A 10523-nucleotide genomic window follows, 5' to 3' on the forward strand; every position below is an offset into this window, starting at 1 on the left:
CTGGTTATGCATATATGTATATGAGTTCTTTGGTTAATCTCCTCCCATCTCTTCTTCACTCTCCCACTCCCCTCTGAGATATGCCAGTCTGTTCCATGCCTCTATGTCTCTGGACCTATATTGTTCGTCACTTTATTATGTTCATTAGATTCCACTGATAAATGAGATCATGTAATATTTGTCTTTATCTGCCTGGCTTATTTCACTCAGCATAATACTCTCCAGGCCCATCCATACTGTCCCAAAGGGTACGAGATCCTTCTTTCTTACAGCTGTATAGTATTCCATGGTGTAAATGTCCCACAGCTTTTTTATCCACTCATCTACTGATGGGCACTTGGGCTGTTTCCAGATCCTAGCTATTGTAAATAATGCTGCTATGAACACAGGGGTGCATATATTCTTTCTGATTGGTGTTTCAGGCTTCTCAGGATATATTCCTAGAAGTGGTATCACTGGGTCAAACAGTAGTTCCCATTTTTAGTTTTTGAATAAATTCCATACCCTTTTCCATAGTGGCTACACCAATCTGCACAGGCTACTTCTGTTTGATGGTTCCACCATTTTTCAAGATGTTCCCCCTGTCTTCATGGACAAAGCTATCTCAGGAGCACTGTATCTACAGTGAAGGTTACAGGAGCAGGAAAGAGAGAGGTTGGAATTCCTGCTTACTTCTGGCCATTTCTGCCCATTTCCCAATGGCCTAAAATTAGTCACATAACCACACCTTGCTTCAAGGGAGGTTGGGGAATACAAAGTTTTATTTCTAAAAAAAAAAAAAGAGGAAGAGAATTATAGGTCCTAGGAAGCATCTAGTAATCTCTTATAAAACACTCAGGCAAATTAATAACCCACTGACTAGAAGTTTTTAAGACAAGAAGGGGAAAATAGGGAATTATTAAAAAGTGTGAGGCTTCAGCTCTGAGTTAGAATTGTAATGCAATTTATCAGACCTCTTATTGTTAGGCTATTTGTAAATTAGAGAAATATAAGAGACAATGTTAACAGGCAGTTTTTAAAAAAAAATAATACTTAAGAAAATAATTTTACAATCCCTGCCTATATCTTTAGCGACTCATTAGTGCTTACCATTCATAACCCCATTTTTGCTTCCTGCTGACAATGTTCTGTCTGCTTTCGTTGTGCTTCTAATCTATCCAACTTGTAATGACTGGAAAGCATTTGTAGCCTCACTCAATTCCTTGTAAAGTATAAAGGCAGAATAACAACTCTGACAGTTAAGTTTAAAAACCAGGGAAAATTTCCCATAAAGCAATACCTACCATTAAAACAGTTTATCCCTTTACATAAAAAGCCAAGCTCAAACCTATAATGAATTTTGAAAGCATTTCCCTTAAAGTGAAGGAATAAAGAGATTATAGATAAAAACACAAATATAATTCAATAACATGCATCTTAACCTGTTTCCTTTCTTTCACAGTAGTGCTATTCTCACTTAATTTGCTTTTGCTGTGTAGTTATTGGAATGTCCAAGATTTATGTGGCTTAGAATATACACATAATCTGATGGACTATAGTGTGGTTTCACACTATTAGTTTAATGGCTGGAATAGTCCCTTCTTTTACTTATTTCCATCCTATGGACACATGCGTGTCCCCCTATCTCTATTTTTAGGGTCTTTATATTGATAGCAATATGATTAAAAAAAGGCACTTTTTAGTTTGCATTAAAAGTACTGATTCTTGGCGTTTGGAGTCTATTGCTTCTTTCTGCTGGAACTGAAGGCTGGAAGAAAGACTATAGTCAGTCTGATATTTATGTCTATTTCCTGCTCCATGCTTAGAATTCCTGGCTATAACCCTTATTTTTTCTTCCTCATAAGCAATTTACTCCTTATAACGAAGATTGAAAAGGGCAAATGTTCATGTGAGGAGTCCAAGCAGACATTTCAAGCAGGCTTGAGCACCAGGTTCACTGGTGTCTAGCTGATCTTCATTTCAATATGTACATCCCATTTAATTACCATAGGAGACAGACACCGCACAGCTCACAGACAGAGATGGATAACTTGATTACATTTTATAATTTTCTTGACTTGACAGGTGTTGGCAGAGGCAATACATTAGTCTCACTGTCTAGGGCATCAAATGTCGTAGTGATAATGGGGTTTGGGAACCACGGGTTTCCTTTGGTGACAGGCTGCCACATGCTGTTCTATGGTTTCAGACTAGTGCTTGGAAGAGATGAGAGAAGGTTGCAAGGAGGTGAGAAGTATATGAATCAGTTCCTGGGGTGTCCTGGGGCTGAGAAGAAAATGACTTGGAACCATTCCAGCTCTCACTTTTTTCCTTCAATCAATTCCCAGCTGGGTTGTGACAGAAGGCAGATGATAAGGAAAGAGAGGAGAGCAATAAAGTTCAGCCACTTTATAAAAAAAGGAGAGGCTTCCCAGAGGGAAGGAGAGTGGAAAGAAGCAAAGAACTGGGGGAGAGGGGAAGGAACAGAGCTTGCTTGAAGGGGTGAGCAGAGTAAAATCATTAAAGGTTCTGAACTTCAGCAATAACAGCTGTAAAGAAGTTGAAACAGGTGGAACAGGGTTCAGTGGAAAAAGACTTAATAACTGTACCCTCTCACTATATTATCTAATATTCATGTCTTTGACAATGAAAAACTGCCTTGGTGAGTTGAAAATGAAGATAAAAGGAACTTTCTCAATTGCCATGTGAACTTATAGTCATTAATAAGGCAGGATGATTTTTACATTAAGCAAGTAAGAAACCACCAGGGACTCCTCAGTCTGAAGAATAACTGAGACCATATTAACTGTATTTCATTTAATTCTGAACTTACAGGCATTTTTTTTTTTTTTTTTTGGTAATGGCTTCATAGATACAAATTATAGAGCACTGGATTGATTTTGCATGTTTTGAGGAGAAAGGCTGGAGTGCTTCTGTGTCCCCTCTAAGTGAAACCATTGCTAGACATATGGAGGCACAAATATCGTTGTAATAGATGTGACCAAAAGTGTAGAAATTCAGGACATCACTCCATTACAAACGAATCACTGGCATTTCTGTCATCCTTTGTGGTTTACAAAGCAAAGTCAGGCTGAGGGGAGATAAAATATTTCCCACAGAACTTTGGAAGAATGGGATACATGTCAAAGCTTAAAAACTAATAATGATAACAATAACAATGCTTAATGAAAAGGAAGTTAGTTGAAACATATTTAAAAAAAGTTAAAGCATTATTTGGAGAACATTCTTATAATGGGCAGGGAAACAGAAATGTTTTCACTTTTTTTGGTTTGTTTGTTTTTTTGGTAAGGTGACTTTCTAGTATGTTCTTGTGTAAGTCAGAATGTTAGGGACATTGTCTGGGTCTCTTGGGAAAAGCAGCTGGTAAATGATGGTTTTTGTCTGACTTTTGGTAGCATAGATGAATGACCCCAGCTTATAGAAGGGAGAAGAGGAAATAGAGAGAGAGACTTGTATTCATATAATCATGGCCATGCTCGCAGGTGACTAGGAATGTGTCTGGTTTATAGTAATTTTAATGATGGTCAGTCCAGGAAACCTTACAGGGTTTAAGAAAGTAGCTGAACTTCTGCTAACTTTGCTTATATCTAAATATTAAGTGTACTTCCTCAAGGTAGTTGAGATTTTTGGAGACACGGGAAAGGCTTTGCTTCCAATCACAGAGTTGTAGAGTGATGGCTTGATTCTCTTTGATCCCATTTCATCCCGAGGCTTGGGAAACGCACAATCTTAGACATAAGCTACATGCTCAGTAACTACTCTTTTTGGTTGATTAGGTGGGAATCAAACACTTACTTTGCACTATGAATATAGATTTATTTTTGTGGAATATAAGACTGTCAGCATTCTATCTCTGTTTACCCCCACACTCTTTACTAATATCACACTGAATAGCATTTTCCACAGTTACAGCCCTGCCCCCAAAGAACCATACAATATGATTTAAAGTTGAAGTAGATCCTAGTAATGCTTATTAACCTCTGCTTAACTATTATTTATAAATACTTTATTTAAGCACTTGAATTTATGGCCCAGCAATTATTTTCTTAACTTACAGTGATTTTGAAAGAATTATTGTATTGCTAAGGAGAAAGGGACATTTAGGAGCTAAGTCAGTGGTATCACTCTAAAAAATTAGAAATGAAAGTAATTGAGAAATGAAACTTGTTTTTTTTGTGTTTTTTTTAAAAATATATCTTTATTGATTTCAGAGAGAGGAAAGGAGAGGGAGAGAGAGAGATAGAAACATCAATGATGAGAGAGTCATTGATCTGCTTGCAGCCCACAACCCGGGCATGTGCCCTGACCGGGAATCGAACCCTGATCGCCTGGATCCTAGGTCGACGCTTAACCACTGAGCCACGCCCAGGCGAAACTTGTTTTGAAAGAAGAAATTTTCTTCTATAAAAAGTTAACTTATAAGGTAATCCTTCAGCATTAAGAAAGATATTTTGCCCTGGCCAGGTAGCTCACTTGGTTAGAGCATCTTCCCGATAGGCCAAGGTTGTCGGTTCAATCTTAGCTCAGGGCACATACAAGAAGCAATCAATGAGTGCATAAATAAGTGGAAAAACAAATTATGTCTGTTTCTCCCTGTTTCTCCCTTCCTCTCTCTCTCAAAATCAGTAAAAAATAATTTAAAAAAAGACTTTAAAATTTATTTTTTACTTTATTTTTATTGTTTACACTATTACAGATGTACCCATCCCCACCCTGTCCCCTTCCTCTATCATCACACTTGGCAGTGTCTATGGGTTATGCATATACTAGGGTTAAATTAAATTCTCAAAGTCTAAATATAAATCTGCTATACAATGTACTGAATGGATTTATAGTTCCTTGAAAGTGTCTAGTCATCTTCTTCCATCTTTTTCCTTTTTACTAAATTCATTCTGCTCTATTATCACATGCGCTCTATTCCATCAAACATCATTTTTCAGGATCAGCCTACTTGAATAATCTATCATGAAGCCTGTTTAGAGCTTTCCAATCATAAGCTTTATCTTTTTGACTACACATCTCAAGGCACAATTTTTCTCTCTCTCTCTTTTTTTTTTCTTGCTTAGTACCAGAATGTCCCATTAAGAAACAATAAAAGTTGTATATCTCCCTAAAATGAAAGGTTAGTGTATTCAATGGCTATGTTAACCTTGTAATAAAAATACATCAAAAACTACTCATCCTTATGTTAATTAATGGAAATTATAACACAGTAAATTTAACTACTGTCATTTTCTTAGTGCTTGCAAGATTATTCAAGAAATCAAAATGGCTTCAAAATAAAAATAACTTGATGTTTGTTTTCCAAATTCTTTAAATTTTAACCCCATATCCATATAAAGAGAAAATAGGAACATACTCTCCTCATCTAAAAACATTAGAAGAGACTAAAAGAAATTATTTAAGACTTTTTAGACCTTGAAACAGTTACACTTCCAATGTGTATTTCAATTATAAGTCAGTTTTTAAATCAACTTGCTTCAACTGAAGTGTGCATCATAGATAAATTAACTGGGCTACTGCTTCATTTCTTCAAGTCAGATGGGGATTCTTTTGCATCAGGGCTGGTATTCAAGATTTCTTCTTCTTTTAAATTAGGTAAAAGTTCTCCTAGACTAGATGGTATTATGGTCCTCAATTTTTGTTCCACTAGAGAAACTTCATTAGTGGTGAAAGAGACTGTTTTCTTTCACCAAGGGACATGTGTAAAGATGGTTTTGTATAGTCAGTGTGTAAATCCTGAGTGTCCAAAAAGTTAAACATATCATCTGTTTGCATGTCTTGAGGAGTAGGGCTCAGTTCTGGTTTGTGTCTTCCAGGTATTTCAGAATTAGATAAGTTTCTTTCCTTTTCTTGGTAAGAGATTCTTTTCAGAGCCTCATATCTACTGTAAATAGCCTGTAAACTAAAGTCTGATTCTGGAGTAGTGTCTTTCTCCCTCAATATCTGGAAAAAATGCTACTGTGCATAGGACTATTTGGTTCCAGTTTCAAATTGACCTCTGTACTACTGGAGCTATTAAGACTTAAGTGAGCAACTTCTGGAAGAGTTTCATGTAATATGCCAAAATCAATATCCTTAAAACTGCTGGAACTAATTCCACTTGCTATTTCAAAAGAGTTCATAACCTACTTTTATGCATAGAAGGTTTTTTGTAAGAAGCTTGTGAACAGTCCAATTTTAATATACTCAGCACCTCATTCCTATCTATCACATCTCTCCTATTGCTTACAGCAGGGGAGAACATCTCTATTTGGCTAATTTCTAGAAGCTTGTTCTGTAAAGCTGTACACTCCAAATCTTGCCTGCAAAATATTTTCTTATGTAATGTATCTGGCTGATAATGTGTTGTTGGTTCACCTATGTGACTGGCCACCGCATGTTTTTGAGGCACATACTTGAGGCAATCTCAAACAACTTTTTTTCAAGCCGGTGAGAATGGCTATGATTGTATGCAGTGGTTGTTGAGAAACAACTGGCCATACTAAATTCTCTTTGATTATGCAACACAGGCAAAGATTCTGGCAATCCTTTTCTGTGTTCAGTATCCATCTGGATTGGATGGAAGTACTTCTCTTGTCTTCCATTTCAACAGCTTTTCTCCAGGAGCTCCTCATATCACTGATCAGGTTTTCTGGAGTTCAGGGAATTTGGTTCCTTAGTTAGAAAATAGTCAATTAGTTTCTCTAATTTTACTTCTTTTCCCATAGAGGGCGGTGTGAATCAAATAAAACTGTCCTTGCAACCTCTTCTGCCAGCTGATCTTGCTGTTTTTAGAATGGATCAATTTTTTTAACAGGTAGAGTCTGTCCAAATGCACTACTCTGTATTCTTTGCAATACATGAGATGGAAAATCCTCCCCTTCATATTCTGGTGTTTTCTTAGAAATCGTTTCACTTTTCTCTCTAGATGTTCTCATCTTCATGTCTTCTTGAAATATTGTAACATTGTTTCCACCTGATGATGAAACTGGCTGCAACAGGAAAGCAGCAGGGCTGTTGTCTGGATCATATACAGTTCCTGATACATCAGTGGCTCTTCTGCAGTCATTTTCCTGGTTATGCTGTTTAGGTGAATTAGGAACCGAAAACTGCTGGTGGGAATTTGCAAGCACGGGGCCTCCACCTCCATAGTATTCTCCTGAGCAGTAATACGAACTTCTGAGCGAGTGGACGTATGAGTAGAGAGCCTTTGGAGACCTTCTTTTGGGAACGGGAATTTTGGAGTTTTCTGATCTGCGTTTTTGTTTCGTTACATTCACCTTCGGGGCAGATTATCCTTTGGGTGTGAGGGAAGAAGCTGTGAGAGTTCTGGGTTTATTGCAGCCGCATCATTAAAATAAATGCCTTCGCCCATGGTGGCACCTCCTTCTGTCCATTCCAGAGAAACACAGGCTTTCTCCAATTCCACAGTCCTTACCTTGGTGCTGTGAATTAAGCTGTTACTGTGTTGGATCTTGATGTCGAGATTGGGAAACAAGAGGGCCTGAAGCAACGAGCCCATTGGGCAACTGGCAGGTGCTCCGTAAAAAAGCACCAAACGGCAAGAATCTACAACTCTGTAAACCCTGTGTTTCTGCCACTCAGACCTTTTTATATTGAATTTACTGGGGTGACATTGGTTAATAAAATTATGTAGGATTCAGGTGTACAATTCTATAATACATCATCTGTATATTGTGTTGTGTTTACACCCCACGTCAAGTCTCCTTCCATCACTATTTATCTCCCCTATACTCTCTTCTACCTCCCCTAAGAAAAAGATTTGCCAATAAAACAGTTTTCCTGTTGATTTTCAGATCCCTAGATTATATATTTCCATGTTTTCCATCTTTATTAATCTCCACGCAGATTTACTAGTGGGCTTGGCTTAAGATCTTCAGGTGATAAAATGATAAAGCTAATATAATACAAATCCCACAAGATCCAATCATGACAGATAAATGTCAGGTTTATGCTAGAAACAAGAATAAAAATACAATGAGGTGATTATTAGGAAGAAATTGCATTTTCAAAGGTAAAAGACTGAGTTTTAAAAAAATTGTTTTCTCTGGCTATAATTGTACATTGAAATGTGTGTGAATAGCATGATATTTAAATGCATTTCTTAGTTCAACATATAATTTTTTTCTTTACCTTGAATTAAACCTTTCATTTTTTAAAAAAACCTCCATTTACTTATTCTATTACACAAATGATCTCATATTTTCTTTCAACCAAGATCGAATTCTGACCCTATAAAAATTGTTCTGATAAATGCTATAAAAGATCAAAGCATAGCGAAGTTTAACATCTTGATGAGCTGACAGGACCAACTGGCTGATGAGAGTGTAAACCTCAGTGTATTTTGGAGAAGAAATAAATTGCTCTGCTCATAGTGTTGCAGTTTCATATGCTGCACAGAGAGGCCAGGGTCAGGAAGATGCAGTGGTCCTAATGAAAAAATTTAGATGCAGTGGTCCTAATGAAAAAATTTATTATGCATGAGTCAGTTCCCTTATGTTGTGTCTGGAAGATGTGCTTGGCAGTAGGGGGCTAGTGGGAATAGAGTTTTAAGTTCTTTTTCTGTAACCTTAAAATAAATTAGAAGTTGAACATGATGGTCTCACATAGAAGAGCTCCTTTAACTCTTGTAGCATCAACTGGGGCCTGTTTTTTTCAAATTAGTGGACACACATGCAAAAACGACTGGTGGAAAACTTTCCCAGAATCATTCTAACTCCTTTACAGCCTGATTTATTCAGGGGTCCCTAGAAATCTACTTTTAGGAATGGTATAAAAAATGTTTTCGGTTTGCAAGAGCTCGGGGTTAATTTATGGTTATTCCTGTTTGGGATATTCATATGGTTATGACAGTTTATTTGATGTTGAAGCATCTTGCAGGAAAGGATGGATGCTGTTTCACATTTTCAAACTGAATTGTTTGCCTTCCATAAAAACATAGTGGATTTCCCTGGCTTTGAGTGTTTCCCTAAATCTTACTGGGAAGTTCTCCTACCCATTTCTGTCAAATCCCTCCTGGAAGCTTAAATACTGCATCCTTCAGAGCCTTTTCTGATCTACCCTCCCCTCTGATTAGGGGGATCTCTCTTCTTAAATATCCAATAATTTCTTCTGCATTCTTTTCTTACAACACTTAGAACATGCTGCCTTACATTAGGTAATTTGTGCACATACCTGCTTCTTTCTAAAAAAAAATTTTTATATGTTTTTATTGATTTCAGAGAAGAATGGAGAGGAAGGGAGAGATAGAAACATCAATGATGAGAGTCATTGATCCGCTGCCTACTGCATGCCCCCTACTGGGCATCAAGCCCACAACCCAGGCCTGTGCCTTGACCTGGAATCAAACCATGACTTCTGATTCATTGGTTGATGCTCGACCACTGAGCCACACCGGCTGGACATATACCTGCTTCTTGATAACATTTTGAATAATTAATTTGCCTCTTCCTCTTTGCCTCCCTTCCTATTTGCCTTCTTCTCCCATCTCCCATTCAAGCAGCAAGATTGTAAACTAGGCCTTACCCTTAGGGAAGGATGTAATAGAAGGGAAAGCACATACAAAGCGCTCTTCTGACTTTGGTTTCTAGAATATTAAGCAGACAGGGGAATGAAGTGAATTTTAGTTTAACCAAAATATTAGAGGGGTTGAGAAAAGAGAGATTCCCCTCTGCATCACTAGAAAAATTCCCCTGGAGGTTCAGGGGAGAAAAAAGCAGAGGGAAAGTGATGGGGAACAGAATTTGGTGGGTCACAGGGGCCTCTGTTTGAAGGATTGGGTCCCTGAGGTCAGAGAGGAAAAGGCTTGCAGGTGGATGGGTAAATTGTGGAGGCTTCAGGACCTGGAGTGACCCAGAAGGAGAGCCATTGTTTTGTTCTCAAGTAGGAATCAGTAGTTGACAGTAGGAAATGAGTTTTAAGTTCCTTTTCTATAACCTTAAAATCAAGTAGTTGAGACTCTCCAGACCTAAAGAGACAAGAGGCAAGGACATCGCCGTCTGCTGTCTGCTTAGATTAAAGATTAAGGAGAAAGTGGAATGATGGACAGCTCGGGAGGAGAGGACACAAGGCGGTGAGAACCAGGCTATTTACTCCCGTCCTTCTTTATTTTTTGATGCCTTTGCATTTTGTAAGCCTTTAAGAACATAGATGTAAGTTCAGATAAAAGACGGGATGCGGCCAGATAATGGCTTAAAAGTAAATTTGCACCATCCTATTTGGAATGGACAGAGTAATTTCTTTTAGTTTTAGCAAAATAATGAAGGCTCTTTGTGTGCTTTTTATTACGAAATTTCATGTCTTATCTACATTTAAAAAACTGTCAAAGTTAGGATATACCCAAAATAAAAAGTTAGGATATGCCAGATTTTCTTCTAGGTATTTTCTGAATGTTAACTAATTGATTTTTATCATTCCATCATGAAGAGATACTATTTTTGTCTCACCTTCTTATTTTTAAATAGATGGGGAAATTTGAGGCAGAAGATGATTATGGAAACTGCCTAGATAGTTTAAGTGAC

At 37.5% G+C, this 10523-nt stretch overlaps 1 pseudogene; it reads right to left on the reverse strand.

Annotated features, from left to right (window-relative positions):
- Positions 1-5524: 5524 nt before the first annotated feature.
- On the reverse strand, positions 5525-7504 carry LOC107539589 (HAUS augmin-like complex subunit 6 pseudogene; annotated as a pseudogene).
- Between the last annotated feature and the right edge of the window lie 3019 nt (positions 7505-10523).

Source organism: Miniopterus natalensis, chromosome 3 (assembly GCF_054644295.1).
Source record: "Miniopterus natalensis isolate mMinNat1 chromosome 3, mMinNat1.hap1, whole genome shotgun sequence".
Classification (NCBI taxonomy): domain Eukaryota; kingdom Metazoa; phylum Chordata; class Mammalia; order Chiroptera; family Miniopteridae; genus Miniopterus; species Miniopterus natalensis.